We start from the raw sequence: 26126 nt of genomic DNA, 5'->3' as shown, positions 1-26126 counted from the left end.
TTAACACACAATGAGTAGGGCTGCGATGTGTGGGAAGTTGGAAAGGACGTGATTCCAAGCCACCCGCCCAAAGTAACTGGAGCAGGTAACCGATTTAGTTTAACATGTGATTTTGAAACAGTTATGAGTTCAAGGCAGTGAGTATATATTTTTTTATACTGTAAAGTGTGTCGCAAGTATCAATACTATTGCAGTGATTATTGAAATCTTGACACAGACAACGAAGAGGTTCATGCATTTGAAAATTCGATCTACATGTATTTAAATATAGCGGTTGGAAATACCGAGAGGGCCTGAAAGGGACATTAAACATCACCTCGCCAAGCAGAAATGGACTGTTTATCATCCCCCTTAATAGTTTTACCATAAATAAAACGCCAAGCATCTCCCTACGGCTCTGTAGTGAAGGCAGCTGTAAAAGTTTTAACCGGCTGCAATAGGGCGGTATGTTCCTTGATGGATCCCAGGGCAAATGATTTAAAGCAAAGAGCAAAAACTGCTTCTGGACCGACTCCAATTTGTCGCTATGAACCTGATAACGCGGGTTCCAGATAATGGAAGCATATTCCAATATAGGTCTTACTAACGATAAAAAAAAGAGTTTTAGTGACATAGGGGTCATTGAATTCCTTTGACCACCTTTTTACGAAAGCCAAAGTGCCTCTAGCCCTATTCACACACGATTCGATATGTAATTTGAAGTCCAGTTTAGGGTCCATTATAACGCCAAGATCAGTAAAGTTTGTGACTTGCTTAATGATATAATCGCCTATCATGTACTGATAGGTTTTAAAAGATTTCCTCGTAAAACACATAAACTTGCACTTCGGTAAATTTAGTGACATGACGTTCACGTCACACCACTCAACCAGATTATTCAGATCCAATTGAAGAAGTGCCCTATCTTCAGGTGAGCGAATGGGCATAACCAGTTTGACGTCGTCAGCGTACATCAGCGGTATGCAGCGCTTCAAAACATTTGGGAGGTCATTAATGAAGAGCAGAAACAACACTGGACCAAGGTGACTGCCTTGTGGAACTCCAGAAGATACATTGATGAATTCAGACAAACAATTGTTAAACACAACGGTTTGCTTTCTACCTACCAAGTACGAAGAGACCCAAGAGAGAAGCCGTGATGGAAAACCCAATCGATCGAGTTTTAGTAGGAGTAAGGAATGGGAAACTTTGTCAAACGCCTTACTGAAATCAGTGTAAATGACATCAACTTCGCAGTTCGTCCTTAAGTTATTGGATACGAGGGTTGTGAACTCCAGCAAGTTAGACACAATGGACTTACCCCTGCAAAAGCCATGTTGAGACAGATCCACTGCCGAAGATACTGCAAAAGCCAGTTGATTTGTGACAACTGATTCAAATAGTTTTGGAATAGCACAAAGTTTGGCTATTCCTCTATAGTTTGTGACACAAGATCTACTCCCACTTTTATAAAGTGGTATTATAAACGACTCCTTCCACTTCTTAGGGAATATCCCTTGCCTCAAAGAGGCACTAAATAAGCAGGTAAGGGGTTGACAAAGAAATTGAGCGCAAATTCTGAGCACAACAGTTGGTATTTCATCAGGTCCACTGGAGTAGGAAATTTTCAGACTTTCCAGATGCCTTAGTACCTCATCTGTATGAATATATGGGATACCTACTGAGTTAAGCGAAGGTAACATGTATTGATAATCCACCGGAGGGGAGTCAGGGATAGTCGAGTAATTAGATTTAAAAAAGTCAGCAAACATATTTGCAATCTCAGAATCAATACTGGAAATCCGATCGTTATACTCCATTACAGAAGGAAACCCTTTAATTTTTCTTTTGGAGTTGACGAAGGAATAAAATATTTTTGGATTGGAAGAGATCCGATGCTTAATCTTCATCAGATAATTCTTATAGCATCTTATCTGTAGCCTGTTGTACTTAAGGCGCAAGATGGAGTATGCAGCATAGTCACTATTAGAGCCAGATAATTTGAAACGCTTGAAGAAGCGTGTTTTTTTGTTTTTTAGATAATTAAGTTCTCTAGAGCTCCAAGCAGTAGCTGGAGATGCTGAGGAGGTTTTGGAAAAAGGCACACATTTGAGGAATATCGCATGTAAAACGTTGGTGAAATGGACGGAGCTCGCTTCAATATCTCCGTCGTACTCAGGCCACTTTATTTTAGAGACTTCGTCGATTAGTAAAGACCAATTGGCCTTTCTAAACAGAAACCGGCGGGAAGACGCATTCGGATCGGTAGTATACCGCACGGGTAAGCTAAGACAATCCAGGTAAATTAAAAGTGCTGGATGGTAAACATCCTCAGGCAATACCACTGGATCACATCTAGTAACAGAACAATTCGATGTGTCGTCTGAAAAAATCAAATCAAGATATTTGCCAAATTTTTTATGAATTCTGTTAAGTTGATAAAGACCAATGTCTGGGTATCAAAAGAAAGGTGTTAATGAGTATTTTAAAAGGGTGTGGGGCTTAGTTCTATAGGTGGACGCCTTTTCGAGATATCGCCATAAAGGTGGACCAGGGGTGACTCTAGAATGAGTTTGTACGATATGGGTATCAAATTAAAGGTATTAATGAGAGTTTTAAAAGGAAGTGGTGGTAGTTGTATATGTGAAGGCGTTTTCCAGATATCGACCAAAATGTGGACTAGGGTGACCCAGAACATTATCGGTTGGATACCGCTAATTTATTTAGATATGTAATACCTGGCAAGATTTTAAGGGTGTTTTATTTCGCCCTGCAGAACTTTTTCATTTTCTTCTACTTAATATGGTAGGTGTCACAACCATTTTATAAAGTTTTTTCTAAAGTTATATTTCGCGTCAATAAAACAATCCAATTACCTTACCATGTTTCATCCCTTTTTTCGTATTTGGTATAGAATTATGGCATTTTTTTCATTTTTCGCAATTTTCGATATCGAAAAAGTGGGCGTGGTCATATCCGGATTTTGTTCATTTTTCATACCAAGGTAAAGTGGGTTCAGATAAGTACGTGAACTGAGTTTAGTAAAGATATATCGATTTTTGCTCAAGTTATCGTGTTAACGGCCATGCGGAAGGACAGACGGACGACTGTGTATAAAAACTGGGCGTGGCATCAACCGCCCATTTTCACAGAAAACAGTTAACGCCATAAAATCTATGCCCCAACCAAATTTCAAAAGGATTGGTTAATTTTTGTTCGATTTATGGCATTAAAAGTATCCTAGACAAATTAAATGAAAAAGGGCGGAGCCACGCCCATTTTTAAATTTTCTTTTATTGTTGTATTTTGTTGCACCATATCATTACTGGAGTTGAATCTTGACATAATTTACTTATATACTGTAAAGATATTAAATTTTTTGTTAAAATTTTACTTTAAAAAAATTTTTTTTTTAAAAGTGGGCGTGGTCCTTCTCCGATTTTGCTAATTTTTATTAAGCGTACATACAGTAATAAGAGTAATGTTCCTGCCAAATTTCATCATGATATCTTCAACGACTGCCAAATTAAAGCGTGCAAAAGTTTTAAATTACCTGCTTTAAAAAGTAGGCGGTGCCACGCCCATTGTCCAAAATTTTACTAATTTTATATTTTGCGTCATAAGTTCAACTCATCTACCAAGCTTCGTCGCTTTATCGGTCTTTTGTAATGAATTATCGCACTTTTTCGGTTTTTCGAAATTTTCGATATCGAAAAAGTGGGCGTGGTTATAGTCCGATATCGTTCATTTTAAATAGCGATCTGAGATGAGTGCTCAGTAACCTACATACCAAATTTCATCAAGATATATCAAAATGTACTCAAGTTATCGTGTTAACGGACGGACGGACGGACGGACGGACGGACATGGCTCAATCAAATTTTTTTTCGATCCTGATTATTTTGATATATGGAAGTCTATATCTATCTCGATTCCTTTATATATGTACAACCAACCGTTATCCAATCAAACTTAATATACTCTGTGAGCTCTGCTCAACTGAGTATAAAAAGATGCGCCGTTAGCATGTAATGTTCGTAACAATCAACCGTAGTTTACATCTCGACAAATATGATTTAATCTGTCAAAAGCTAAATTAATATTTGCGTGTAATGTATAGCTAATATAAATCCTGTTATAATTTGAATAATTAAACATAATCCTAATATTGAACCAAAATTTCATCAAGTTGAGATATTAATAGGTGTTGGTAAATCAATTAAAGCATTATTAGTAATTTTAATTAAAGGATGTTGATTTCGTAAAGGTTTATTCATTAATTTATAATTCGTAATGGTCCATAAAATATATTAGTAATTTTTACTACGGCAATTAATGTAATTAATAAAAAGTTTATTAATATGATAGTTATTATATTTGTTGGATAATTATATAATTTATTAAGTATAATAGAATTTTCTTGTATAAATGATTTTATAAAATGTATTGTTTTTATTTCATTATTTTCTATATAATTTAATATAAAAGGTTTATCTAAGAAATTTGAAATTATTATTATAACAATGAATATTATGATACATGAAATTGTTATTTTAATTGATAATGAAAATATTTCATTTGATGCTAGTCAAGTTACATAAATAAATAATACTAATATTCCTCCTAAAAAAATTAAAAATAAAATATAAGAAAATCAGAAGGTTTTATATAATATTCCTGTTAATATACAAATTTGTAATGTTTGTATAAGTAATATTAGTCCTATAGCTAATGGGTGATTTATTTGAATAAAAATTAATCTAGAAATTAATGTAGTGATAAAAAAAGTTAATTGAATTATACAAGGAATATAAAAATCTTAATTTTGGAGATTAATGATAAAGAAGTTTTTTTTTTCTTGAAGTTTAAAAAAAAAAAATCTCTATTTTTGATTTACAAGACCAATGTTTTTATTAAACTATTAAAACTAATGCTAATAATTTTATATTGAGTATTACCTTTTATTTTATTTTTAATTGGGAGTTTAGTTATTATTTCTAATCGTAAACATTTGTTGCCAATATTGTTGAGATTAGAATATATTGTTTTAAGTTTATTTTTTATATTATTTATATATTTAAATTTAATAGATTATAGAATATTTTTTAGAATTTTATTTTCAATTTTTAGAGTTTGTGAAGGAGTATTAGGTCTTTCAATTTTAGTTTCATTAATTCGAACTTATGGTAATGATTATTTTCAATCTTTTAATTTATTATAATGTTAAAATTTATTTTTATGTTAATTGTTATATTTCCTATTTGTTTTATAACAAAATTTATATTGAATGGTTCATTTATTATTATTATTAATAATATTTATAATAATTTTATTTAATTTAATTATAATCATTTTATAAATATTTCTTATTTTATAGGTATAGATGTTCTTCAAATGGATTAATTTTATTAAGAGTTTGGATTTGTATTCTTATATTAAATGCTAGTTATATTATTAATAAATTGGATAATTATAAAAATTTATTTTTATTAAATATTTTAGTTTTATTAATATTTTTAATTTAACTTTTAGTTCAATGAATTTATTTATATTTTATTTATTTTTTCATATTTCATATTTCATATCTTTATTAAGTCAAATGGTAACAACCTTACTGACTAGATTACAGTTTAACTTAGTACTAGTTTAACAATTTTAAAGTAAGATTTACTGAGATAAGTAATAGGACTCAATGCGTGCCCTAAACAGAGACCTTGGAATTGCAAAGTCCAGGTCAAGGCTTCTGGATAGGCGATTAAATTCTACAAGACCTCTTATAAGAGGTGCGAAACTGAAGTAATTCGAACGCAGCACTTCAACGCGGAATGTACTGTGAAAGCGGAGAGCTCTGTTAGGGACATTGAAATTCAACTGCCCAAGTAGTTCTGAGCAGTCAATGGAACCGGATATTATGTCAAAAATAAACATTACGTTTTGAACAAGACGTCTAACTTCAAGTGGCAAGACATTGATAAGCATGCATCTTGCATTGTAGGGTGGCAGGGGATTAACAAAGTGCAGAGGTTGAAGAGCAAATCGTATGAACTTGCGCTGATTTCTTTAAATTCTTAAAGAGTGTGAGGAGTATATGGGATTCCAGATGACTGATGCATACTCTAACTTGGAACGCACTAAGGCATTGTATAAGATTTTCCTGGTATATGGGTCCTTGAAATCCTTGACATATCGTCGCAAGAAAGCTAAGTTGGTATAAGCCTTTGGTATGAGAAAGTTTACATGATTACAAAAAGTAAAAGATGAGTCAAAAATTACGCCAAGATCGCGAAACTCATTAATTGACGCAAGAGTTACATTTGAAATCGAGTACGCGAATGAAACCACATTCGTAGACTTAGTATACGTCATGTGGCAGCATTTACTAATATTGAGTCGCAGATTATTTTGACAGGCCCAATTATTTATAGCATTCAGATCTTCTTGCAGACGCAATGCATCAGAAGTACAGGAGATTCTCCGAAAGAGTTTTAAGTCGTCAACATAAAGCCAATAATTCGAATAGTTTATGCATGAGCCAACATCATTAATAAACATTAAGAACAAAATAGGACCAAGGATGCTACCTTGTGGTACACCCGAAGTTGCTGAGAATTCATAAGACTTAGTTCTCTCGATTTCAACAAAAGATATTCTATTTTCCAAATAGGACTTCACCAACGACAGAAAGCTAGAGTGAAAGCCCATGTTTTCAAGTTTCCACTGAAGTAATTTGTGCGAAACTGTGTCAAAAGCCTTGGAAAAATCCGTATATATGGTGTCAACTTGACATCCATCCTTAAACGCAGAGACACAAAACTGAGAGAAAACAGCCAGATTTGTAGCAGTCGAACGTCCCGCAATGAAACCATGCTGACATGGATCGACTATTTTATTTATAGCGAATGATACTTTGTTTTTAACTACCTTTTCAAAAAGTTTTGAACATATTGACCGTTTGGATATTAGCCTATAATTCTTTACTTCATTTTTATTGCCTGACTTGAAGATAGGAGTGATAGACACCAGCTTCCAGCGATCAACAAAAACTCCAGACGATAGCGAAATATTGAAAATGTGGCACAGTGGCACACAAAGAGAAATACTACACTTCTTAAATAAAAACAAGTAAGGAAGGCTAAGTTCGGGTGTAACCGAACATTACATACTCAGTTGAGAGCTATGGAGACAAAATAAGGAAAATAACAATGTAGGAAAATGAACCTAGGGTAACCCTAGAATGTGGTTGTATGACATGTGTATCAAATGGAAGGTATTAAAGAGTATTTTAAGAGAGAGTAGGACATAGTTCTATGGATGGACGCCATTTAGGGATATCGCCATAAAGGTGGACCAGGGGTGACTCTAGAATGTGTTTGTACGATATGGGTATCAAATGAAAGCTGTTAATGAGTATTTTGAAAAGGAGTGATCCTTAGTTCCCTAGGTGGACGCCGTTTCGAGATATCGCCGTAAAGGTGGACCAGGGGTGTCTCTAGTTGTACGATATGGGTATCAAATGAATTTTAAGAGGGAGTGGGCATTAGGTCTATAGGTGGACGCCTTTTCGAAATGTCGCCATTAGGGTGGGCCAGGGGTGACTCTAGAATGTGTTTGTACGATATGGGTATCAAATGAAAGCTGTTAATGAGTATTTTGAAAAGGAGTGATCCTTAGTTTCCTAGGTGGACGCCGTTTCGAGATATCGCCATAAAGGTGGACCAGGGGTGTCTCTAGTTGTACGATGTGGGTATCAAATGAATTTTAAGAGGGAGTGGGCATTAGGTCTATAGGTGGACGCCTTTTCGAAATGTCGCCATTAGGGTGGGCCAGGGGTGACTCTAGAATGTGTTTGTACGATATGGGTATCAAATGAAAGCTGTTAATGAGTATTTTGAAAAGGAGTGATCCTTAGTTCTCTAGGTGGACGCCATTTCGAGATATCGCCATAAAGGTGGACCAGGGGTGTCTCTAGTTGTACGATATGGGAATCAAATGAAAGGTGTTACTGAGCATTTTAAGAGGGAGTGGGCATTAGGTCTATAGGTGGACGCCTTTTCGAAATGTCGCCATTAGGGTGGGCCAGGGGTGACTCTAGAATGTGTTTGTACGATGTGGGTATCAAATGAAAGCTGTTAATGAGTATTTTGAAAAGGAGTGATCCTTAGTTCCCTAGGTGGACCCCGTTTCGAGATATCGCCATAAAGGTGGACCAGGGGTGTCTCTAGTTGTACGATACGGGTATCAAATGAATTTTAAGAGGGAGTGGGCATTAGGTCTATAGGTGGACGCCTTTTCGAGATATCGCCATTAGGGTGGGCCAGGGGTGACTCTAGAATGTGTTTGTACGATATGAGTATCAAATGAAAGGTGGTAATGAGTATTTTAAAAGGGAGTAATCCTTAGTTCTATAGGTGGACGCCTTTTCGAGATATCGCCATTAGGGTGGGCCAGGGGTGACTCTAGACTGTTTGTACGATATGGGTATCAAACGAAAGGTGTTACTGAGCATTTTAAGAGGGAGTGGGCATTAGGTCTATAGGTGGACGCCTTTTCGAGATATCGCCATTAGGGTGGGCCAGGGTGACTCTAGAATGTGTTTGTACGATATGGGTATCAAATAAAAGATGGTAATGAGTATTTTAAAAGGGAGTAATCCTTAGTTCTATAGGTCGACGCCTTTTCGAGATATCGCCATAAAGGTGGACCAAGGGTGACTCTAGAATGTTTCTACGATATGGGTATCAAACGAAAGGTGTTACTAAGCATTTTAAGAGGGAGTGGGCATGAGGTCTATAGGTGGACGCCTTTTCGAGATATCGTCATTAGGGTGGGCCAGGGGTGACTCTAGAATGTGTTTGTACGATATGGCTATCAAACGAAAGGTGTTACTGATCATTTTAAGAGGGAGTGGGCATTAGGTCTATAGGTGGACGCCTTTTCGAGATATCGCCATTAGGGTGGGCCAGGGGTGACTCTAGAATGTTTGTACGATATGGGTATCAAACGAAAGGTGTTACTGAGCATTTTAAGAGGGAGTGGGCATTAGGTCTATAGGTGGACGCCTTTTCGAGATATCGCCATTAGGGTGGGCCAGGGGTGACTCTAGAATGTGTTTTTACGATATGGGTATCAAATTAAAGGTATTAATGAGGGTTTTAAAAGCGAGTGGCCCTTAGATGTATATGTGAAGGCGTTCTCGCGATATCGACCAAAATGTGGACCAGGTGATCCAGAAAATCATCTGTCGGGTACTGCTAATTTATTTATATATGCAATACCACTAATAGTATTCCTGCCAAGATTCCAAGGGCTGTTGATTTCTTCTTGTAGAACTTTTTCATGTTCTTCTACTTAATATGGTAGGTGTCACACCCATTTTACAAAGTTTTTTCCAAAGTTATATTTTGCGTCAATAAACCAATCCAGTTACCATGTTTCATCCCTTTTTTCGTATTTGGTATAGAATTATGGCATTTTTTTCATTTTTCGTAAATTTTCGATATCGATAAAGTGGGCGTGGTTATGGTCGGATTTCGGCCATTTTTTACACCAAGATAAAGTGAGTTCAGATAAGTAGGTGGGCTAAGTTTAGTAAAGATATATCGGTTTTTGCTCAAGTTATTGTGTTAACGGCCGAGCGGAAGGACAGACGGTGGACTGTGTATAAAAACTGGGCGTGGCTTCCACCGATTTCGCCATTTTCACACAGAACAGTTACCGTAATAGAGTCTATGCCCCTACCAAATTTGAGAAGGATTGGTAAATTTTTGTTCGACTTATGGCATTAAAAGTATTCTAGACAAACTAAATGAAAATGGGCGGAGCCACGCCCATTTTGAAATTTTCTTTTATTTTTGTATTTTGCTGCATCATATCATTACTGGAGTTGAATTTTGACTTAATTTAGTTATATACAGTGAAGATATTAAATTTTTTGTTAAAATTTGAATTAAAAAAATTTTTTTTTTAAAAAGTGGGCGTGTTCTTCATCCAATTTTGCTAATTTTTATTTAGCTCATATATAGTAATAGTAGTAACGTTCCTGCCAAATTTCATCATGATATCTTCAACGACTGCCAAATTAGAGCTTGCAAAACTTTTAAATTACCTTCTTGTAAAAGTGGGCGGTGCCACGCCCATTGTCCAAAATTTTACTAATTTTCTATTCTGCGTCATAACGTCAATCCATCTACCAAGTTTCATCGCTTTAACCACCTTTGGAAATGAATTATCGCATTTTTTCGGTTTTTCGAAATTTTCGATATCGAAAAAGTGGGCGTGGTTATAGTCCGATATCGTTCATTTTAAACAGCGATCTGAGATGAGTGCTCAGGAACATACATACCAAATTTCATCAAGATACCTCAAAATTTACTCAAGTTATCGTGTTAACGGACGGACGGACGGACGGACGGACATGGCTCAATCAAATTTTTTTTCGATCCTGATTATTTTGATATATGGAAGTCTATATCTATCTCGATTCCTTTTTATATGTACAACCAACCGTTATCCAATCAAACTTAATATACTCTGTGAGCTCTGCTCAACTGAGTATAAAAAGGACAATCCATCAATATCATTTTTGATTGAGGTCTGTAAGGAGGATATACCCAAGATAATATCGGTCTCAGACAAGGACAGAGACCCAAAGTCTAAAGGTTTGGGGCTATCAGTAAGATACCTGTTATCAAAGTTATCGGCCTCAACAACAAACGTAGATTTGAAAAAATCAGCAAAAAGATTTACCGAATCATTCATTGTTGAAGCCTATTGACTCGATAATTGTCTTGGGTGATTTTAATCTTCCGCACGTATCATGGACCACATCCGACCATGGTATTGTACCGGTTTCTTCAAAATTCTCCAGCATCGACTTTTTAGCAGAAATAACTGAACTTTGCCTAAGGCAGATAAATATAGTTCCAAACATGTACGGGAGGGTACTTGATCTGGTATTTGTTGATGATACTTCAAAATCCATTCTTAGGAGGGGTGAACCTCTTACTGTACCTGAGGATCCTTACCATCCTTCGCTGGAAATAGTTTACGAATTGGAAGAAAGTTCTCGGAGTTGCACTACCACAGAAACCGACTCTAGTTTTAGATTCGAATTCGCGAAGGCTAATTTTAATAAACTCAACCAAATTTTATCTACAATAGTTTGGCCTAAATACGGTGCAGATATTGACAAAAACGTTTCTGACTTCAACGCCGTCATTCACGCTATTCTGGACAGACATGTACCTAAGCGTAAACGTGTTTTCACTGAACTAGTCCAAATATGGTACACCAAAGAACTGAAATCTTTAAAAAACAAAAAAACGCGTTCCTTCAAGCTGTACAAGAAGACGGGGTCACACTCCGACTACTTGAAGTACTCTATATTGCGTCATAAATATTTTGAATTAAATAAAAAGTGTTACAATACCTATCTCTGTGCCATGAAAAAGAAAATAACTTGCAATCCGAAGGCTTTCTATAATTTCGTGAACTCTAAACGTAGGGTTAAAGGCTTTCCTTCTGGTATGAAATACCGTGATGATTTCTCTAGCGACGATCAAGTTATTGCTAATTTATTTGCACAATTTTTCAAATCTAACTATTCCGCTGAATTAATTTCTTTGTCTAGTGAATACCCGTATGAACTTGACTCACTTAACGCAATTAATATTCCATCAATATATCCAGAAGAGGTTCTTACATATTTAACTTCTTTGAAGGAATCTTATAAATACGGTCCTGATCTAATTCCCACATGTTTTCTCAAAAAATGTGCAGAACACATTTATCTGCCCCTAACTGATTTATTCAACATGTCCCTAAAACATGGAGTTTTTCCTTTTGCTTGGAAGGAATCTTTTCTAATACCCCTCCACAAAAACGGCAGTAGGTCATGTGTAGAAAATTATCGAGGAATTGCAAAATTGTCTGCCATCCCAAAGGTGTTTGAAGCCATTGTTACTAATCAGCTAACATTTTCCATTTCTGCATTGATTGCAAACTCTCAACATGGATTCTGTAGAGGCAAATCTACCATTACCAACCTACTTGAATTCACAACGCATGTTTCTAATGGATTTAGAGAAAATCTTCACACCGATGTTATTTACACTGATTTCAGTAAAGCATTTGACAAAGTTTCCCATTCATTGCTTATCCACAAGCTAGATCGACTTGGTTTCCAACCAGGTCTCACTCAGTGGATATCTTCTTATCTCTGCGGTAGAACGCAACAAGTAATTTTTAAAAATACTCTTTCAGAGGTCATTAAAGTTCCTTCTGGCGTCCCACAGGGCAGTCATCTCGGTCCAATTCTGTTCTTGCTATTTATTAATGATATTTGTACCATAATAAAATATTCCAAAATTTTAATGTATGCTGATGATGTAAAACTTTTTAGGTCTTATGAGTCTATTGAAGAACGTCCATTGCTTCAAGCGGATTTAAACTGCTTAGTTGCTTGGTGCAATGCGAATTCAATGCCGCTGAACATCAATAAATGTAAGTTCATGTGCTTCTCTCGGAGATCTTTGCCAGCAGCCTCTTACGTAATTGATAATTTTTGTCTTGCATCAGTAAATTATTTTGTTGACTTGGGAGTTACGATGGATGCTAAACTTAGTTTCAACCTTCATATTATGACTACTGCCAATAAGGCTAGAGGTGTTCTATCATTCGTGAAGAGATGGTCTAAAGAATTTAGTGACCCTTATGTAACCAAAGCCCTTTTTACCACATTGGTTAGGCCGATACTAGAATACGGATCAGTAGTCTGGAATCCGCGATATCAAGTTCATGCAGATAGGCTTGAGTCAATACAGAAGCAATTTTTACTTTTTTCTTTAAGGAATTTTCATTGGGACTCTGCATATAATGTTCCACCTTATACTAGTCGGTTAAGGCTTATCAATCTTCCGACTCTCGCTAGCCGTAGAGAAATGCTAGGAGTATTATTTATGGCTAAACTACTGAATGGACTAATTTCTAGCCCCTTTCTTTTGAACGAAGTAAACTTCAATATCCCATCACGAGCGTCAAGACATTACAAACCTCTTCTTTTGAGGCAGTGTAGAACTAACTTCGAATTAAATGAACCTTTCCGGTGTTTGTGTTATGATTTTAACTCTCACTCGAATTCATTTGATATAACGGATTCACTTTTTACTATAAGGAAAACTGTCCTATCCTATCTTAACTCGTAACAAAATAAAAATAAAAATAAAAATCTTTATATGCTAAATCCTTAACTTATTTAACAATTTACTATATGTATAATTTTCTACTGTTATGTATATAATACTCAGCTGATGATTTTTATTCTGTAGCTGAGCAGTTTTAGATCTCGACGCTTAACAAACCTCCGCCTATCAACAACTCGGCAAAAACAAAAACAAATCCGTGCGTCATGCGGATGCGCCCCTCGTGTCGGTTGGGCGGGCTTTGGAGGGTATTAATCCGTTGGGTTTATTATTATTATTATTATTATTATTAATCGACCAAACTGTTGGAGCAAATGACATTAAATTTGATACAGGTAGGTATATTAGAACAATCTTTCTTTGAACGAACATAGTTCCAAAAAGATTTAGGATTAACTTTCAACTCATCTTCAACTCTAGAAACGTATTTGTTGTACAAAAACTTATCAAGAACATTGAACTGCGTCATATAGGAAGTATACTGATCTTTAAAAACAGTATCGCTGGTATCCTTGTATAATTTAAAGTAATTATTTCTTTGATTTTTCAACTTTTTCAACCTAGTATTGTACCAGGGTAGTTTGTGAACTTTAACTGGTAGGAGAGAAAGATTCCTACTGAATATGTCAGCCATCTTTACCAGAAAAATGTCGAAACATTCAGTTGCATTTTTAGCAAAGAAAATAGATGTCCAGTCTATTTCAGATATGAGAGAGTTTAAGGATTCGTAATTTGCATCCTTAAAGTTATAGGCGCGCTCATTATTATTTATATTGTTTTTCGGCACTAGGTCGAAGAATTCAATAGATAAATATAGGGCTACATGATGCATATCTGATTTATATATAGGAAACACACATTCAGTCAAGTGAGTTATGAGGTTCTCATCGACAAAAATTAGGTCCAAAATATTGTTTAACTGGTTCACGAAAGTGTTAATCTGAATTAAATTGGCACTAAAAAGGGTGTCTAAGAAATTAATCTCATGGGGATGATGAACATTAGTAGGTGTTAAGATATCATCTTCTAGTAATTTCGACCAAACAACCTTGCTGAGATTAAAATCTCCCAGGACGCAAAAATTACTATCAACATTATATTCATATAGGTCAAATATATTATTAACATGAGCAAAGTAGAGCAAATCTGTGCTGCAAGGCAGATAAATAAATTGCCAGAAGGCCTAGTAATACAGACACAAAGCTGGTCCAAGAGAGAGTCATCGTTAGAAAGCGGCACAAAAGAAGAGAGAAGAGAACGCCTTACAGCAATTAACACCCCACCGCCTCTGAGACGCCCTGTTTTGATAGGGTCTCTATCCTTTCGATAAGTTTGAAACAGACTATGATCAAAAAATTCTGAGTCAGAGAAGTCATTATTAAGCCAAGTCTCAAGAATGACGTAGACATCATAGTCGCACCGTGAAGTGGCTAAAAATATATCTTTAGATTTCGTTCTCAACCCAGATATATTCTGATAATAGATATTTATACTTTTTTTAATATTACCGCATATAGCTAAGGTTTTGCAGTTGACCCCTGTGCTTTTTGAAAAAAACGGAATGGTTTAATTTTGACGTCCGATGGCCATAGCGAAGACTCAAGAAGCTTATTATATATTTGAAAGAAGATTAATTCCAACATTATTTTTTATTTTAGGTTGAGGTTATCAACCTGAACGTTTACAAGCTGGAATTTATTTATTATTTTATACGTTATTTGTTTCTTTACCTATATTGATTAGTATTTTTTATTTATATAATAATTATATAAATTTAAATTTTTATTTTTTATATAAATATTTATTTAATTATGATTTATTACATTTATCATTATTTATATCTTTTTTAGTAAAAATACCTATATTTTTAGTTCATTTATGATTACCTAAAGCTCATGTGGAGGCTCCTATTTCAGGTTCAATAACTTTAGCAGGAATTATATTAAAATTAGGAGGTTATGGTTTATTACGAATTTTTTCATTTTTACAATTTAGTGGTTTAAAATATAATTATATTTTTATTAGAATAAGATTAGTTGGGGATTTTTGATTAGTTTAGTTTTTTTACGTCAAACTGATTTGAAATCTTTAATTGCTTATTCATCTGTTTCTCATATAAGAATTGTTTTAAGAGGTATTTTAAATTAAATTATTGAGGATTATCTGGTGCTTATTTATTAATAATTGCTCATGGTCTTTGTTCATCTGGTTTATTTTGGTTAGCAAATATTACTTATGAACGATTAGGGAGTCGTAGATTATTAATTAATAAAGGTTTATTAAATTTTATACCTTCAATAACTTTATGATGATTTTTATTGTGTATTTGTAATATATCTGCTCCTCCATCATTAAATTTATTAGGAGAAGTTTCTTTGTTACATAGAATTATTAGATGATCTTGGTTAAGTATAATTATATTATCATTAATATCTTTTTTTGGGGCTTGTTATACTTTATATTTATATGCTTATACTCAACATGGGAAAATTTTTCTGGTTTATATTATTTTAGAGTGGGGAAAATTCGAGAATATCTTCTTTTGTTTTTACATTGATTTCCATTAAATATATTGATTTTAAAAAGAGATATTTGTATAATTTGATTTTAAAGTAATTTAAATATTTTAATTAAGATATTGATTTGTGATGTCAATGATATGATTTAATCATTTTAAATTGTGAAAAAATTATCTATTTGTAACATTGGATTTTTATTATTAATTAATTTTAGATTTTTATTTTTTTTGTAAGTTTAAATTTTTTATTAAAAGATTTAATTTATTTTTTGGAGTGAGAAATTATTAGATTAAATTCTTCTAGAATTGTTATAACTTTTTTATTTGATTGAATAAGATTATTATTTATATATTTGTATTAATGATTTCTTCTTTTGTCATTTATTATAGAAAAGAGTATATGATAAGTGAGTTAAATATTAATCGTTTTATTATATTAGTTTTTATATTTATTATATCAATGATGTTATTAATTATTTCTCCTAATTTAATTAGAATTTTATTAGGTTGAGATGGATTAGGATTAGTTTCTTATTTTTTAGTAATTTATTTCAAAACTTGAAATCTTATAATGCTGGTATATTGACAGTATTATTAATCGTGTTGGTGATGTTGCTTTTTTATTAGCTATTTCTTGAATATTAAATTATGGGAGTTGAAGATTTATTTTTTATTAGAATTTATAAAAAATGATTTTGAGATGAATGTTGTAATATTATTAATTATATTAGAAACTATAACTAAAAGAGCTCAAATTCCTTTTTCTTCTTGATTACCTGCAGCAATAGCTGCTCCTACTCCTGTTTCTGCTTTAGTACATTCTTCAACTCTTGTAACTGCAGGAGTATACTTATTAATTCGGTTTAATATTTTATTATCAGGTTCTTTATTAAGATGTATTTTATTATTATTATCTGGATTAAATATGTTTATAGCTGGATTAGGTGCTAATTTGAATTTGATTTAAAAAAAAATTATTGCATTATCTACTTTAAGTCAGTTGGGTTTAATAATAAGTATTTTATCAATAGGTTTTATAAAATTAGCTTTTTTTCATTTATTAACTCATGCTTTATTTAAAGCATTATTATTTATGTGCGCAGGTGCTATTATTCATAATATGAATAATTCTCAAGATATTCGTTGATGGGGGGGTTAAGAAGTTTTATACCTTTTACTTCAACTAGTTTTAATATTGCAAATTTAGCTTTATGTGGAATACCCTTTTTAGCTTGGTTTTATTCTAAATATATAATTTTAGAATAGTTTCTATAAATTATATTAATTTTTTTAGATATTTTTTGTATTTTTTTTCAACTGGTTTAACTGTATGTTATTCATTTCGTTTAATTTATTATTCAATAGTTGGTGAATTAAATTGTGGTTCTTTAAATATATTAAATGATGAGGGGTGAATTATGCTTCGAGGTATAATAGGATTAGTAATTATAAGAATTTTAGGGGGTAGAATATTAAGACGGTTATTATTTGTTACTCCTTATATAATTTGTTTACCTTTTTATATAAGATTTTTAACATTATTTATTTGTATTTTAGGAGGGTTATTGGGATATATAATTTCTAATGTTTCTTTATTTTATTTTAATAAATCTTTAAATAATTATTTAATTATTAATTATTTTGGATCAATATGATTTATACCTTATATTTCTACTTATGGATTAATTAATTATCCCTTTAGTATTGGGAAATATAATTTATAAATCTTTGATAAAGGTTGATCTGAATTTTTGGGTAAACAAAATTTATACAATAATTTAATTAAATATTCTCAATTATTTTTTGTTTTTCATAATAATATCTTAAAAATTTATTTAACATTATTTATTTTATGAATTATTATATTGATAGTTGTATTATTATTATTTTATTCAAATAGCTTAAATTTAGAGTATAACATTGAAGTTGTTAGGGTAATTAAAAAAATTTTTGAATATATACATATATATAAATAAATAAATAAATGAATTTATATTTGTATAATGTAGTGAATAAATTATAGTAATAATAATAATTAATTTATAAAAAATTTTTTTTAATTTTACAATGAAAATGTAATGTTTTTATTAAACTATATAAATTATAGAAGTATAAATGGAATTAAACCATTAAAAGATAAAAGTTAGCAGCTTTTTCTTGATCATCTTACTTCTTTAATTGGAGTTTATGATCTCATTTTTATCATTAACAATGATAAGCCTCTTTTTGGCTTCAATTAATTATTTTGAATAAGGGTATAAATATTACCTAAGGTTAGGTCGAAACTAAATGCAATAAAATTGCTTCATTATTCAAGGTAGATTGAATGCAAATCAAATGTTATTTTTAACTACAACCCTATTTATTATATAATTATTTTGATCAGTTTAATATTCCTTGGTTTCATTCATGATAGGGTCAAATAATTAAAATTAAAATAAATGTGATTGAAGTAAATAGTTCATATGAAAATATTTGATAATTTAATAATTATAATTATAGGTAAAATTAATACAATTTCTACATCACAAATTAAGAAAATAATGGTAATTAAAAAGAATCGTAAAGAAAAAGGTAATCGTGATGATGATTTAGGGTCAAATCCACATTCGAATGGTGAACATTTTTCTCGATCTCTTAAGGTTTTTTTTGGATAAAATAGATGCAATATTTATGATGATTGTTGTAATAATTATAATTAATATTATTATTGTTAAGATTAAATAAATTATCTATACTACTGTTGTTAGTAGTCTTTAAGATTGGAAGTCAAATATACAATTATATTATATAGATTTATTAATTTAATTAAATAAAAATAAAAAAATATTATATATATATATATATTAATTAATAAATTATTAATTTCCTCATCAATAAATTGAGATATATAATAGTAATCATACAATATCTACAAAATGTCAATATCAGGCAGCTGCTTCAAATCCTAAATGACGATTTTTTGAAAAATGATATTTTAAGTGGCGAATTAAACAAATTAATAAAAAAGTTGTTCCGATTAATACATGAATACCATGGAATCCTGTAGCTATAAAAAATGTAGACCCATAAATAGAGTCTGCAATTGTAAATGGGGCTTCAATATATTCATAAGCTTGGAGGATTCTAAAATAAATTCCTAATAAAATTGTAAAAAATAATCCTTGTGTTGTTTGTGAATAATTATTTTATATTAATCTATGGTGAGTTCATGTAATTGTTACTCTTGATGTTAATAAAATAATAGTATTTAATAGAGGAATTTGGAAAGGGTTAAAAGGTTTAATTCCTACAGGCGGTCATGAAATACCTAATTCAATTGATGGGGCTAAGCGTCTATGAAAAAAAGCTCAAAAAAATTATAAAAAAAATAAAATTTCTGATAAAATAAATAAAATTATTCCTCATCGTAATCCTAGTGTTACAGGTGATGTGTGAAGTCCTTGGAATATTCTTTCTCGTGAGATATTTCGTCATCATTGATAAACAGTTAGAATTGTAATAATATTACCCAATAAAAATAATGAAATATCATATTGATGAAATCATTTTACTAGTCCTGATATTGAAATTATGCTCCGATAGCTCCTGTTAAAGGTCAAGGGCTAAAATCTACTAAATGAAATGGATGGTTTGCATGTGTTTTCATTTTATAAAATAAATTAATTGATTTCTCTAGAATATAAAGTTTTTAATACTGTAAATACATAAGATTGAATAATTGCAACTGCTGATTCAAGTATTAATAATGCAATTTGACTAACTAATAATAATAATATAATTATATTATTAATAGAAGATCCTGTATTACCTAGTAAAGTTAATAATAAATGACCAGCAATTATATTAGCAGTTAATCGTACTGCTAAAGTTATTGGTCGAATAATATTACTAATAGTTTCAATGCAAACTATAAATGGTATTAGAATTTTAGGTGTTCCTTGAGGAACTAAATGAGTAAATATATGTTGAGTATTGTTAATTCATCCATAAATTATAAAACATATTCATAAAGGTAATGCTATTGTTAATGTAAAAATTAAATGTCTAGTTCTCGTAAAAATATATGGGAATAATCCTATTAAATTATTTAATAAAATTATTGAAAATAATGAAATAAAAATAAAAGTGGATCCTGAATAACTTTTTGGTCCTAATAAAATTTGAATTCTTTATGTAAAGATGTTAAAATAAAATTTCATATAATATTTCATCGAGAAGGAATTAATCAATAAGTTGATGGAATAATTAATAGTCTTATAAATGAACTTAATCAATTTAATGATAAATTTAAAAATATTGATGAAGGATTAAATACAGAAAATAAATTAGTTATCATTTTCAGTTTAATGAATTAATTATTTTATTTTTTAAATAATTAGATTTAGATGTTTGATTAATTGATAATAATTAATAATTCTAAATATAATAAATGTAATTGAAAATACAAAAAATAATATTAGTCATCTAATAGGAGCTATTTGTGGAATTAAAAAATATTAAAATTTATTAATAATTTTAGTTTGACATACTAATGTTATAAATTTAACAAATTTTTTATTATAAAATGATTTTATTATTAAATCTATTAGAAGTAATTGCTTATTTACTATTAAGTGGTTTAAGAGACCAATACTTGCTTTCAGTCATCTGATGATGAATTATTATTATTAATTCATTTAATAAAATTTTTTACAGAAATTCTTTCAATTACAATAGGTATAAAACTATGATTAGTTCCACAAATTTCAGAACATTGTCCAAAGAATAATCCAGGACGATTAATTATGAAATTAGTTTGATTTAGTCGTCCTGGTGTTCCATCAATTTTTACACCAAGAGCAGGAATTGTTCATGAATGAATAACATCTGTTGCTGAAACTAAAATTCGAATTTGTGAATTTATAGGTAAAATTACTCGATTATCTACATCTAATAATCGAAAATTATTATTAATAATTTCATTTGTTGGGATTATATATGAGTCAAATTCAATATTTAAAAAATCTGAATATTCATATTTTCAGTATCATTGATGCCCAATAGTTTTTAATGTTATTGATGGTTCATTAATTTCATCTAATAAATATAATAATCGAAGTGATGGGAAAGCGATAAATAATAATATAATTGTTGGAAGAATTCTTCAAATAATTTCAATGGTTTGTCCATGTAATAAATTTCGATTTGTATATTTATTAAATAATAATATAAATATTAAATAACTAACTAATGTTGTAATTATAACTAGAATTATTAATGTATGATCATGAAAAAAAGTTAATTGTTCCATTAAAGGTGATGCACTATCTTGAAGTCTAAGAGTGGCTCATGTTGTCATTTAATTTCTAATAAAAGTAAAATCTTTATATATGAAGCTTAAATCCATTGCACTAATCTGCCATATTAGAAATTAATTAATAAAGGTAATTCAGAATATCTGTGTTCTGCTGAGGGAGTGTTTTGGAATCATTCAATTGAAGATCTAAATTGTATAGGGTATAAAACAATTCGTTTATAAATTATACTTTCTCAAATAATAAATAAAAATAATAAGATTCCTATTAATGAAATAGATGAACCAATTGCCCGATATCATTCATTTTAAATAGAGATCTGAGATGAGTTCCCAGGAATCTACATATCAAATTTTATCAAGATACCTCAAAATTTACTCAAGTTATCGTGTTAACGGACAGACGGACGGACGGACGTACATGGCTCAATCAAATTTTTTTTCGATACTGATGATTTTGATATATGGAAGTCTATATCTATCTCGATTCCTTTATACCTGTACAAACAACCGTTATCAAATCAAAGTTAATATACTCTGTGAGCTCTGCTCAACTGAGTATAAAAATCAGCCTAGTAGTAGTAACAATAACGCTACTAATAATAATAATTATAGACGTTCAAATTCGCTAAGTAATGCCAATGTACGCGATTTAAACGTGAACGATCCTCAGGAGCGAACACTGGGGGATCGGGATCACGATTTAGACAATTAAACGAATCTTCTTCAAAAATAATAAAATACATCTACTTCTTGAACCTTAATTATTCAGATTTTATTGAACTTCAATGTAGCGATTCCTACAAACCATGTACTTTTCTAGTAGATTGTCAAGCAGAGAATTCCTTAATCAAAATTTCAAGTTTATATCAAAATTGTAACTTTAATAGTAATGAAATTATTAATATAACAGGCGTAACAGCAGAAACAATTTCAACTTTAGGAACCTTAAAACCAACTTAATTGCATATAAATTTTTAATACCGCATACTACGATTTTATTATACCTTCAGACGGAATACTCGGCAAAGACTTTTTAAAATTAAATAAACGCATTATTAATTATGCAAGCGATAGCATAACTATTAATACCGGCTTAAAAACTCTAAATATTCCAATTTTGCATGGCACAAGTACCAATTCTTTAGTTATTCCTCCGAGATGTGAAGTTTATCGTTTATTTAAATTAGCAAAATGCGACAATCCTGTTTTTGTAGACTCACAAGAAATTTGTAGTGGTATTTTTACGGCAAAGTGCATTGTTGACACATATAATCCAGTTCTAAAAATTTTAAATATTACTGACGAAATAAAACATGTCAACAATTCAATATCGTAACAGAATAACGTAATAAACGTAATATCCAACTACAATGTCTACAAAATCAATGAAACTTCTAAAGATCAAAAACGCTTAGAGGAATTAACGAAATTTTTGAACAATCAAATGCCAGGTTATGCTCAAAAACAATTGCTAGATTTATGCTTAAAATATGCCGATGTATTCGCTTTAAAAACTGATCGTATGACTTTAAATAACTTTTACGAACAAAAACTACGTTTAACTGATAAAAATCCAGCCTATATAAAAAATTATCGTTTACCATATACACAACGCGAAGAAATTAATAAACAAGTCGAAAATTTAATGTGAAATGATTTAATAGAACCAGCTTTTCTAATTATAACAGTCCTTCATTTCTGGTACCGAAAAAAGATCCTTCAGGCCAAAAGTCTTATCGTATGTGCGTTGATTTCAGAGCAGTCAACAAAAAGCTTATCGCAGACAAATTTCCTTTGGCACGTGTAGACGACATTCTCGACAATGGCAGAGCCAAATATTTTTCGACATTAGATCTTTTTTCTGGTTTTCACCAAATACCACTTCATGTCAATTCTAGAGACGTTACATCTTTCAGTACAGATCGAGGAGCTTTTCGTTGGAAAGTTTTACCTTTCGGTTTAAATATAGCACCATACTCTTTTTCACGTATGATGTCATTAGCACTTTGAGGCATTTCGCCAAACCAAGCTTTTATGTACATTGAAGATGTTATCGTCATCGGTTGTAGCGAGACACATCACCTCAAAAATTTAGAAAAAGTTTTCGAAACCAGTAGAAAATTCAATTTAAAGTTGAATCCCAACAAATGCAATTTCCTTCGTTTCGAAGTAACTTTTTTAGGCCATAAATATACCTCAAAAGGCCTGCTGCCAGATGACTCAAAAATGGACGCAATTAAAAACAAGTAAGGAAGGCTAAGTTCGGGTGTAACCGAACATTACATACTCAGCTGAGAGCTTTGGAGACAAAACAAGGGGAAATCACCATGTAGGAAAATTAACCTAGGGTAACCCTGGAATGTGTTTGTATGACATGGGTATCAAATGGAAGGTATTAAAGAGTATTTTAAAAGGGAGTCGGTCATAGTTCTAAAGGTGGACCAGGGGTGACTCTAGAATGTGTTTGTACGATATGGGTATGAAATGAATGGTGTTAATAAGTATTTTAAAAGGGAGTGAGCGTTCGTTCTATATGTGGACGCTTTTTCCAGATATCGCCATATAGGTGGACCAGGGGTGACTCTATAATGTGTTTGTACGATATGGGTATCAAATTAAAGGTGTTAATGAGGGTTTTAAAAGGAAGTGGCTCTTAGTTGTATATGTGAAGGCGTTTTCGAGATATCGACCAAATGTGAGCCAGGGTGACCCAGAACATCATCTGTCGGGTACCGCTAATTTATTTATATATGTAATACCACGAACAGTTTTCCTGCCAAGATTCCAAGGGCTTTTGATTGAGCCCTGCAGAACTTTTTCATTTTTTTCTACTTAATATGGTAGGTGTCACACCCATTTTACAAAGTTTTTTCTAAAGTTATTTTTTGCGTCAATAAACCAATCAAATTACCATGTTTCACTCCTTTTTTCATATTTGGTATAGAATTATGGCATTTTTTTCATTTTTCGTAATTTTCGATTTCGAAAAAGTGGGCGCGGTTATAGTCGGATTGCGGCTATTTTTTGTGCCAAGATAAAGTGAGTTCAGATAAGTACGCGAACTGAGTTTCGTAAATATATATCGGTTTTTGCTCAAGTTATCGTGTTAACGGCCGAGAGGAAGGACAGACGGTCGACTGTGTATAAAAACTGGGCGTGGCTTCAACCGATTTCGCCCATTTTTACAGAAAACAGTTACCGTCATAGAGTCTATGCCTCTACCAAATTTCAGAAGGATTGGTAAATTTTTGTTCGACTTATGGCATTAAAAGTATTCTAGACAAAGTAAATGAAAAAGGGCGGAACCACGCCCATTTTGAAAAATTCTTTTATTTTTGTATTTTGTTGCACCATATCATTACTGGAGTTGAATTTTGACATAATTTACTTATATACAGTGAAGATATTCAATTTTTTGTTAAAATTTGGCTTTTAAAAAAATTTTTTTTAAAAGTGGGCGTGTTCTTCATCCGATTTTTCTAATTTTTATTTAGCACATTTATAGTAATAGTAGTAACGTTCCTGCCAAATTTCATCATGATATCTTCAATGACTGCCAAATTACAGCTTGCAAAATTTTTAAATTACCTTCTTTTAAAAGTGGGCGGTGCCACGCCCATTGTCCAAAATTTTACTAAGTTTCTATTCTGCGTCACAATACCAACCCACCTACCAAGTTTCATCGCTTTATCCGTCTTTGGCAATGAATTATCGCATTTTTTCGGTTTTTCGAAATTTTCGATATCCGATATTATTCATTTTAAATATCGATCTGAGATGAGTGCCCAGGAACCTACATACCAAATTTCATCAAGATACCTCAAAATTTACTCAAGTTATCGTGTTGACGGGCAGACGGACGGACGGACGGACGGACGGACATGGCTCAATCAAATTTTTTTTCGATACTGATGATTTTGATATATGGAAGTCTATATCTATTTCGATTCCTTTATACCTGTACAACCAACCGTTATCCAATCAAAGTTAATATACTCTGTGAGCTCTGCTCAACTGAGTATAAATATACTAAGCCTAAAGACAAAGACGCTGTCAGGCGATTCGTTGCATTTGCAAATTATTATAGGCGTTTTATACCTAACTTTGCGTCACTGGCAGCCCCTTTAAATCGTCTAAATCGGGAAAAAGTTGAATTTGTTTGGGATGATGCTTTCGAAAAATTAAGATTATCATTAATGTCTCCTCAACTATTACAATACCCTGATTTTTCAAAAGAATTTATTATCACTGTAGATGCATCTAAGAGTGGTTGTGGCGCTATATTAAGCCAAAAGCATGGAGATAATGATTTACCGATTTGAATTGCACCAAAATCTTTCAATAAAGCCACACAGAAAAAGGCAATCCTAGAATTAGAACTTTTAGCAATTCATTTTGCTATCAAACATTTTCGTCCGTATGTTTACGGTACATATTTCACGGTAAAATCAGACCATAGACCACTAGTTTATCTATTTAATATGAAGGATTGTGAGGACCCCAAAACCGAGGGTTTTGTACCCTCACAACATATACCTATTTTTCATTTTTCTTACATACATGTTATACAAGAATTGAATTTAACTCTGAATTTAACATTTATACATTTTATGACATGAATTATACCTTTATGAATTACACGTCAAAACAAATACATGCGGTCGCATATTGAATTATTATTTACTAATTTGAAGGATAAACCAGACTTGCGCACTTTTGCACGCAAGCACAATATTTACATTTTTCGCCCACATAAGTTTCAAATATAGGTCACCCTAACATACACTAAAACATTTGGAAGGAAAATGGAAATGCACAAAAACATAAAATTATGCCGGTCAACTAACCCTTGGCGCATCCAATGCACTCAGACACAAATACAACATACATAATAATTTGGATAAACAAAGATCAGCAGTAAAAGTCGCCAAACTAAGCGCTGCTACTAATTGGGACTTTTCTCTACATACTTACGACACACCAACGCACGCCCCAAGCAGAAGCCGAAAGCATCAAACGAGGCCAACGCACCATCAAAACCAAGTGACAGCGAACATACGCATAAACACAAATGATCGAATTCGATAGGTAAAGCAATGACTGGAAAACACGGCAGGCATACAACAAGCGT

General features: G+C 31.9%; 2 pseudogenes; both read left to right on the top strand.

The window, feature by feature from the left end:
* The first annotated feature begins 5199 nt into the window (after positions 1 to 5199).
* Positions 5200 to 15784, top strand: LOC137234158 (NADH-ubiquinone oxidoreductase chain 4-like; annotated as a pseudogene).
* Positions 15785 to 15879: 95 nt separating this feature from the next.
* LOC137235202 (NADH-ubiquinone oxidoreductase chain 5-like) lies at positions 15880 to 18423 on the top strand (annotated as a pseudogene).
* Positions 18424 to 26126: the final 7703 nt, after the last annotated feature.

Source organism: Eurosta solidaginis, chromosome X (assembly GCF_040869045.1).
Source record: "Eurosta solidaginis isolate ZX-2024a chromosome X, ASM4086904v1, whole genome shotgun sequence".
In the NCBI taxonomy this organism is placed as follows: domain Eukaryota; kingdom Metazoa; phylum Arthropoda; class Insecta; order Diptera; family Tephritidae; genus Eurosta; species Eurosta solidaginis.
The sequence above is the reverse complement of the archived record's forward strand: the minus strand, read 5'-3'. Positions and strand labels throughout refer to the sequence as shown.